The sequence below is a fragment of the Ylistrum balloti genome, unplaced genomic scaffold, assembly GCF_031769215.1.
Source record: "Ylistrum balloti isolate Yb309-2 unplaced genomic scaffold, AGI_CSIRO_Ybal_v1 Utg369912, whole genome shotgun sequence".
In the NCBI taxonomy this organism is placed as follows: domain Eukaryota; kingdom Metazoa; phylum Mollusca; class Bivalvia; order Pectinida; family Pectinidae; genus Ylistrum; species Ylistrum balloti.
The window spans coordinates 1,047,736-1,057,158 of record NW_026782034.1 but is presented as its reverse complement, the minus strand read 5'-3'; the positions used below and the strand labels follow the sequence as shown (position 1 = coordinate 1,057,158).

At 34.8% G+C, this 9,423-nt stretch overlaps 1 long non-coding RNA gene across 1 annotated transcript; it reads left to right on the top strand.

The window, feature by feature from the left end:
• Positions 1-7,616: 7,616 nt before the first annotated feature.
• Positions 7,617-9,164, top strand: LOC132546739 (uncharacterized). Its single transcript, XR_009554069.1, has 3 exons — positions 7,617-7,729; positions 8,792-8,867; positions 9,043-9,164. It is a non-coding gene; the product is annotated as an uncharacterized LOC132546739 (long non-coding RNA).
• The last annotated feature ends 259 nt before the right edge of the window (positions 9,165-9,423 follow it).

Below are 9,423 nucleotides of genomic sequence, written 5' to 3'. Positions count from 1 at the left end.
TGCTGTTTTTGTAGGTGAGATCTCAGCCTAAGCCTATCTCCGTGAAGTGGCAAGTAGTTGGTCAATTCCTCATCGCTCATTAAATTGACTAGATCTGGAGTGATCTGAAACATAAGACCATTAAAGATGTCTTATTGAAAGCTGATTGGTGCTGCAAAGACCCATATATTTGGCTATGATAGGTAAGTTGAATTATATACATACATGAATAAGAAAGGAACTCTTCGTCTTCGTTTTTGTTATTTTGATAAAAGGATAACGGTACGCATGGAAGCCGATTAGTGTCGACTATGTCACCAAAGATTTTATTTTGTTATCTCGTAAATAAGAACGAATATCCCTAAATAACGTCTTTAAATCGCTAATGACAACTGTAAGACCAACATATCATTGTGGCATTTTATCCTGTATCATCAATGCACTTAATTGCTTTAAATACCAGGTAATCAATAGTTATTCTTAAAAAAACGCCAATTGGCCTGAGTTCATATTTTTCAAATCCGTCCCCCATCTTATTAATATAAGGATACCTTTTGGGACAATCGCTTCATCAATACTTGAGTTACTTTGATTACATTTTCGGGTCATCGATGGATACAGTCGACTTGCCATAGAAAATGTCAAATTGTCGTGCAAATTCATTGTGGGTAGTAAGTGGGGCAATGGCATGCGAGTTTTTATTAACTGCCTTAGTTGAATGATAACTGTCTGAATCTACTGGTTGGTGACCATTTTTCTTTACTTAAAGGTCAACTTTAGTGGTTTGACATATTGGGTAGAAGTCATTGGTTAGCCTGAAACAGTAACATCGGTGAAAATTTTACGCAAATCGGACCAAGAGTTTTCTCTTTTCAACGCCAAAATTTGTTGTTCACTCAGAAACTTGACTTTTGACCGTGTGACGTCATAAGAAGAACACCTAATGATAAAAAATAGGTTATAATAACAGCTTCCCTGTGAATGATTTAACAAAAGACAAACTGTGTGCAAAACTTATTATATGATTATACCCCAGTTTTCAGCGAAAATACAAATTCCTTATTTTCTGTATATGTAACAGTATTACCTAGCTAATTGTGATACCATTTTGGTGGAGAAATGACATCATTGTGTATGTGACGTCACAATGGAAATCAAAGTTGACTTGATCAATCGGCATGCACTTCAGCCAAACATCGTTTCACGGCGTATCAACTGGGAACTCATTCAAGGTCATGCATGTAAGATTTCCCTATATCAAATGAACATCACCAGTACAATTTTGATTCCCAATAATAGATCATGTGCAATGATATTTACATCAATCGCTTGAGTAAGTATAGAATTAAACCTTTTCTGGTCCTTCTCCTTAGCTCTTCAAAAGTTCATAATTAACATCATATAGGGATTCTCATAACCAAAAGCTTTCATTCATTGAAAATAATAAACAGCAAAAGTGCCAATTTACGTATTTACCACCTCCCTCTCTAACTATACTAATTTTTTATTACAACTTTCCAAACGGTTTGTGATTTATTTAGCTTCAAGTTTTGATGCAACATTTTGCTAAACCTTTATTGCATAGAACCCAATGTGCTTGTAATTATCATTTTCCTCTACGATATATTCATAGTTCAATGTACTTGTAACAGAAAGTGCATACTGTTATTCCTTCAAATGTATGTAAATCTCGTAATCTCAACAGCTGACGTTGCACGTTTAAATTTATCCTGACGAACACACTTAACAAGAATCCTGAATCCGTAACTAATCAAATACAGATTTAAATGTTAATGAAATACATAATTCTAAGGTTGATGATCGCTTAACACTTTAATAATCTTTACCCATATATAATGTTGCTTACCTTCTCGTCCGGCATTTTCTATGCCCCGGCCATGGATATCGACTCGAGAATTTCGTAAAAGTCTTCTTCGTTCATTGTTGTTTGTTCCGAAATACTGTCTCAACGATTGCCCGCGGTTTAAATACGCAAAAATCTGCATTATTATGTGTTTTTTCGCGTTATTACGAGTTTTAAATTTACGTTATTACGTGATTTTTCGCGTTATAACGAGTATTCAGTTTGCGTAATAACGCGTTTATTCGCATTATTACGTATTTATTCACGTTATAACGCATTTTTTCGCGTTATTACGTAAAAAAACACGTTACTTCGAGTTTATTTACGTATTCACATGTTTTTTTTCGCGTTATTGCATGTTTCCACGTTTTAATTTTTCTGCTTTGACACCATTAGGCTTTCGTACCTTTCACTGCTTCTATAATGATAAAACTCATTTTATGAAGAATCACGACTGCATCTCTCACTGTAAGATAAACTATCTATAATATGCTCCTGGCTGCTTTTTTTCTATACCAAACTTCCTCTAACTGTTGACAGTATACACATATATTTATCATGTAATTCGCATTTGACCCATTGAATTCACCCAGTTAATATCTTTAAATATATCACCTTGGATAGGTTTTTATTGGAAGTCAGAAAACCGATTGTTGTAACGTAATACGGACAATAACAGTATGCCAGGAATTAAAATGACACAATAGAATGTCTGCTTCGTTTGATTTTGCCATCCACAAATTGACTTCAATATATTAAAATGTAATTGAGTTATTTGATTAAAAATACCCTAAATTGTTTTATTATCATATGTGATTTTATGAGAATTTTATGAAAGTTTTTTTTTCAGTTTTGGCTTACCAATGCTCGCAAAATGAAATCAAAGACACGTTTTATGATATAGCATTTAAAATGAAAGCTCATTTACGATTTTATGTAAAAACAGAAAGTGTATATATAAATGGTATACTTCATATATGGCTAAAGGTTGAAAATATACTAAAAAAATGTCTCAAATTCACAGCGGTGAAACACTCACGTCCAGAAGATATAACCCTTCAGTAATAAACACATGATATATTATTCAATTCCGCCCGACTGCATTATTTGCAGAAAAGAAGTACATCCAGAGAAAATCGAAGAATGCTGTTGACATTTAATTTACAATACAGGTAGTATCAAATTGTACTCAGATATGACTAATAGATTAAGACTTCTTCGTTTTATAACAGAGTCTTTGTACATAAATATAGGATATAATTCTCACCTAGTTTTCATTTCCGTTCACAGATACCATAAACTCAACGTAAGACATAGGTATTGTCTTTAGAGTTTCTTAATAATTGTACAATCGGTGGAATAGTGACCGTGTGTTACATAGTAGATTTATGTACAATCGGTGGAATAGTGACCGTGTGTTACATAGTAGATTTATGTACAATCGGTGGAATAGTGACCGTGTGTTACATAGTAGATTTATGTACAATCGGTGGAATAGTGACCGTGTGTTACATAGTAGATTTATGTACAATCGGTGGAATAGTGACCGTGTGTTACATAGTAGATTTATGTACAATCGGTGGAATAGTGACCGTGTGTTACATAGTAGATTTATGTACAATCGGTGGAATAGTGACCGTGTGTTACATAGTAGATTTATGTACAATCGGTGGAATAGTGACCGTGTGTTACATAGTAGATTTATGTACAATCGGTGGAACAGTGACCGTGTGTAACATAGTAGATTTATGTACAATCGGTGGAACAGTGACCGTGTGTTACATAGTAGATTTATGTACAATCGGTAGAACAGTGACCGTGTGTAACATAGTAGATTTATGTACAATCGGTGGAACAGTGACCGTGTGTAACATAGTAGATTTATGTACAATCGGTGGAACAGTGACCGTGTGTAACATAGTAGATTTATGTACCATCGGTGGAACAGTGACCGTGTGTTACATAGTAGATTTATGTACAATCGGTGGAACAGTGACCGTGTGTTACATAGTAGATTTATGTACAATCGGTGGAATAGTGACCGTGTGTTACATAGTAGATTTATGTACAATCGGTGGAATAGTGACCGTGTGTTACATAGTAGATTTATGTACAATCGGTGGAATAGTGACCGTTTATTACATAGTAGATTTATGTACAATCGGTGGAATAGTGACCGTGTGTAACATAGTAGATTTATGTACAATCGGTGGAATATTGACCGTGTGTAACATAGTAGATTTATGTACAATCGGTGGAATATTGACCGTGTGTTACATAGTAGATTTATGTACAATCGGTGGAATAGTGACCGTGTGTTACATAGTAGATTTATGTACAATCGGTGGAATAGTGACCGTGTGTAACATAGTAGATTTATGTACAATCGGTGGAATAGTGACCGTGTGTTACATAGTAGATTTATGTACAATCGGTGGAATAGTGACCGTGTGTTACATAGTAGATTTATGTACAATCGGTGGAATAGTGACCGTGTGTAACATAGTAGATTTATGTACAATCGGTGGAATAGTGACCGTGTGTTACATAGTAGATTTATGTACAATCTGTGGAATAGTGACCGTGTGTAACATAGTAGATTTCCATCTGTGAAGTCATCCATCGAATGTAAAAATGAGGAACGAAGTTAATTGTGTTATGTATCATTGCCCCCATACAGTCAGTGTAACTATCATGTGTATGACACGAGATTTATACTTTGTATGTATGTAGATCATGCATCTGACCCTTCCTCGTGCAAACGAAACAGGTGATGCACTGCCCACATACCTAAGCTCACAACTTGTCAATGTCTATCACTTCCCGTGCTTTGTTTACTTCTCCTTGTCACTCGTGCTTTGTTTACTTCTCCGTGTCACTTATTGCTTTCTTGAATATCCACTTCCGCGTGTTTGCTTACACAGAGAAGGAGCAGGGACATGGTACACACATACAAATGCTTTTCCATTATAAAGATTTTATTAATTTCAGACGTTATACCGGAAACAGTTACTGCTTTTGGTTTGGGTGAGTCATCACGTGATGGATATTACCTATAAATCTATAATTAGCTCTCTGTGGAAACCCAAATTAGCTGTTCTTATAAACTAAAATGAAAACAACAAAAACGTGATCAGGACGTGATCAGGGACGTCACACATTACTAATGGTTACTATTATTACAGTTTATTTTGGATCTAAGAAGAAATGCCCCCACCCCCACCACCACCACAATCCTCCGCATTTTGTCATTACAGGGACAAACAATTTTATTGATAAACTGAAACCGATTACATTAATTGTATTTGTTGTATATTTGGTGGGTTTTAGAGTCGATTACATCAAGACAACAGTACATGTTTGTTTTCATCCGGAAAACAACTCTATTGCACTGAGGATGATATACACATAGACGTGACACCTGTTTCCATTATACAATCATACAATCGGTAACTGACTGTTCTGATTGGGGTTTGATCACAGTGACAACGTTAATCAATAACACGACAGTATATTTTATTTCCCCTCTTAATTCAATAAACACAAGTTTAGGTCAAGGTGTGCGTGTTGATAAGGTATGTGAATAGATGTGAATAAAGAAACTACCAGTGGATGATAGCACATGCATATTACGTACAACAATAATTTTCTCATAACTCGTTGTAGGCTACTATAATAATATATTTAACCAACTTGACAAATATTAGTTTTACTGGAAAATTTGCACATGATTTTGAAAGTCAGAAACGGTGTTGTGACTAACATTTTGAAGTTGCTTGTTATCAAAAATTGTTACACAATAAGGTATTGATATGTATATGTTAATTTCTTCAACTTATTGTAGGATTAGTATTGGGAAGTAAGACAATGTAGCTAAGTCATGGTTCTGTAGTAGATCAGTTAAATAGGCAAATTATTACTGGTGATAGGCGAGGAGTGCAGTAGCTCAGGGTTTGTAGAGCATGTGGTGTAAATTAAACTATCGGACGGAACGGGCGTAGCTTCCTTGATAATTAAATTTATGCAATTGCCCTTCCGGAGAGTGACCACTAGTTGACTATTATTTAACATATAAATAAACATGACTATTACCAACAGTTATGTGTTATTATGTTACAAAAATACAGTCTATCTACCTATGCACCTTTTGGAAAGTTTCAAAATGTATTGGAATTCCGCGAAATCTAATTATAGCATTTATGGTAAACCATGTTTGTCGATATTCCATTCTTCGGTTTGTGAGGATGGGCTTCATCATTCTGTGCCTTTGTGTCATATTTTGCGTTCGTATTTGTTTTATTATTCGTTTACTGTTTTTGATCGTGTTGGAAAAGGAATTATCAGCAGCATTTTTATGACGTCACCATACTTAAAACCTCTTCCAGAGTTGTCGTTCCTTAGCTGCAAATCTGATTACACAAGAAAATTTTTGTAGAATGTGTATACAATTACGTATTTTTTCCTTCTTTTTTTTTTAGATATTTCTTTTGACAGATAATAATATGAGTGTGATATAACAAACCAAACTCTGCTGTTGTTGATATGTTAAATTGTATTGTTTTACACAAATAGATCACGAAATCTCAAGAGTCTTCGGTGTGGACTAGACGCTACGTAGCCGGAAGCACAATGATCTGCAATCCAATTACATGTCCAGAAGGGTTTCGTAAGTATTATTCTATGTTAGTGGTGGACTTATTACGATTTTCACAGAGGATTTCTGTATTTGGTTAGAAATAGAATAACTGTCATACATTTACCTCATTTCCATACTATTTGGGATTTTCAGTTTCATTACAAAGTCATTCCAAATATACTGTTTGTTGATAAATATAGTATCACGGGATTTTCAGCATAAATTAGAGTTATCTCCCTTTAACCATAATCTTCACAATTTTAACGTTGTTCTCGTGATTTACAAATAACATGGGGTAATCATCAACATATCACATTAATTATAGTTTAATAAGACGAGCTAGTTGTGGCGTAAGGGTTTAAATACCCACAATATGTTCAGCTGCGCTCATACCGATTGACGAAATTCTTGTCTATTCTTGTCTGAAGAAATCCTTACTCAAAACAAGTTTACAACAGTAAGGCGTGTTGATATCCATAAGATAAGGGAACTGTTCCAGAAGAGCTTTAAGTGACCTGTGACTGGTCTGTTTCCAACAGAATTATCCTTCTGTAAAAAGAACTACACCAACGATTACTGTCACAGATGTCATCATGGCAGTATCCAGCCCAAAGCTGTCGACTCGAGAAATGTTATTTTCGCCCGTGAGATCCCAAAGTGTACTGTAGTGGAGACATTCTGTCCGCCAGGTATTTATCCAATGGTGTCGAATATTGTTACATCAATACCGAACGACAAACAAGTTCTTATTGAATCACTATATAAAATACCAAAAACAGAACATGTAATCAATATGCATTATCAAGCATTACCGCTTCATCATCATCATCATCATCATCCTCATCATCGATGTCATCGTCGTCGTCGTCCATGGGACAATTATCATTTACATAATTATTATGGGAAAGAGTTGAACTTCTGAGAGAATTGTACAAGTTTCATGTTAATAAGCTGTACTCGTTTAACCCCTATTCTGTTCTATATTCTTTGATTTAAGGTGTTAAGCTCCCGTGTGTCTTCAGTTCTTTCCAAAATTTCCAAATAAAAATATGGTCGTGTTATTACTGATCTGTTTGTCTATGTTATGTGTTCTCACTTCTTATAATGTTGTTTCACAGAGGCGTCCCTGGCTTTCAGTGAGGAGGGAAAGTCAGTGTGTCAGTGTGACACGTCACGTGGATATGCGGGAGACGATTTTCAAATATGTACCAAATGTTCAAAATGTCCTCCCGGAATGGAGTTAAAAATAGGTAAATTCATGAAGCTGATAAATTCCTGGTATAAAAAAGTTATTGCTGATATATAACATAACTGTCTTTAAGTGATCATAGATATTAACAGGACGCAAAGTAATATAAACATGATAATATCAACAGGTTATATAAGATGAGGGGTGGGGTGGGGCTTATTGATATACACATCAACGTGTTTTTAAAATACTGAATATTAAAAAAATTATGGAATTCTAGGATAAAAATGCATCTACCCAATTTGTCATCATTGACGAACTATTGAACAACGAAACAGCTGTACGATACAGTATATATAATTTATCGGTTTGTCTGTTTCTAATTCTACATCTAAATATTGATAAGTAATTGATTTTGTGTTTGAATTAAGATTCCGTTAAAATATCAGTTTGATTTAAACATGTTTGATGCACATAAGTTGCAATAGGATTGGGCACAAGGTTTACAACTTATATAAAGCCCTTTCCAAACATTATATGTAATACACACACATTACATATACAAGGTAGCGAAACAGGTGATACACTGCCCACATACCTAAGCTCACAACTTGTCAATGTCTATCACTTCCCGTGCGTTGTTTACTTCTTGTCACTCGTTGGTCTTTATTGTTGTTATGGTATGTAAACAAGAGCTTTGAATTGTAACACGTAAACCGCATGTTATAAACAACAGCTAAAAATACCAATATGTCAACACCATCATAATCCAAACTCAAATTCCTTAAAACTGGGACAAAATAGAAACAACGACAAAAATTACACGGAGACTCATGAAAAGTACAGGGAGAATAAGACTGGGTGTTCCGGAACACCCACTATGTAAATCTGAGTGAATCCAAGGTAATGTAAGGATCTCAAATGAGAGCGAGGCATACAACAACAGAACCAAACTATCGAGTATCAAACACGTCTGTTGAATAACTAAGTATGGTAGCTTTAATCAACTAAGTATGGTAGCTTTAATCAAGTACTGTTCCGTCGTTCAATCCAGAAAAAAATGAAATATAACTGACACTTTTTAACATACATCTTTAATGATATACGTTTTTATCTTTTGTAGCCGGAAGTTGCGACCATTGTCCGCCAGGTACATTCAAACCACTTGAAGGATATGGACCGTGCAAACCATTTACAGAGTGATTGTCATTTTTTAAATCTTCCATTCCATATGATAAACGCGGAGTCATTTTCATGTTTTCCTTTATTTCTAAAATGAAAAATCAAAGAAGTATTTTTGCGGTTGTACCTATATTTTCACTATTGATTTCAATTTCTTTATGTACATTCATAGTTTTATTCTTAATTATATAGTTGTGAAATGGAAAACAAGGAAATTCGTACACCTGGGAATACAACGACAGATGTTCAGTGCGGAGAACTACTCAGTACTACGCCAGCTGTAAGTACGACAACCCAGTTATCGACGTCATCACATCTCAGGAATGAAGATTTAGACGATATTTCTAGAGGTGAAAATGGTAAAATTCCTTTTTTGACTCATTGCTACAATTTTATATTGAAGACAGAACTTGAGAATTTGTATTGATGACGAGCGATATTTCGATTATGTAGTTTTTATTACTTCTTTCTCGTCCAAATTGGCGAAACTATGACATATTTATAGTCAAATCTTCCAGGTTTGACACAAAATTGGGTCTGAACTCTGCCTTAATGTCTGATTTATCTTCATTT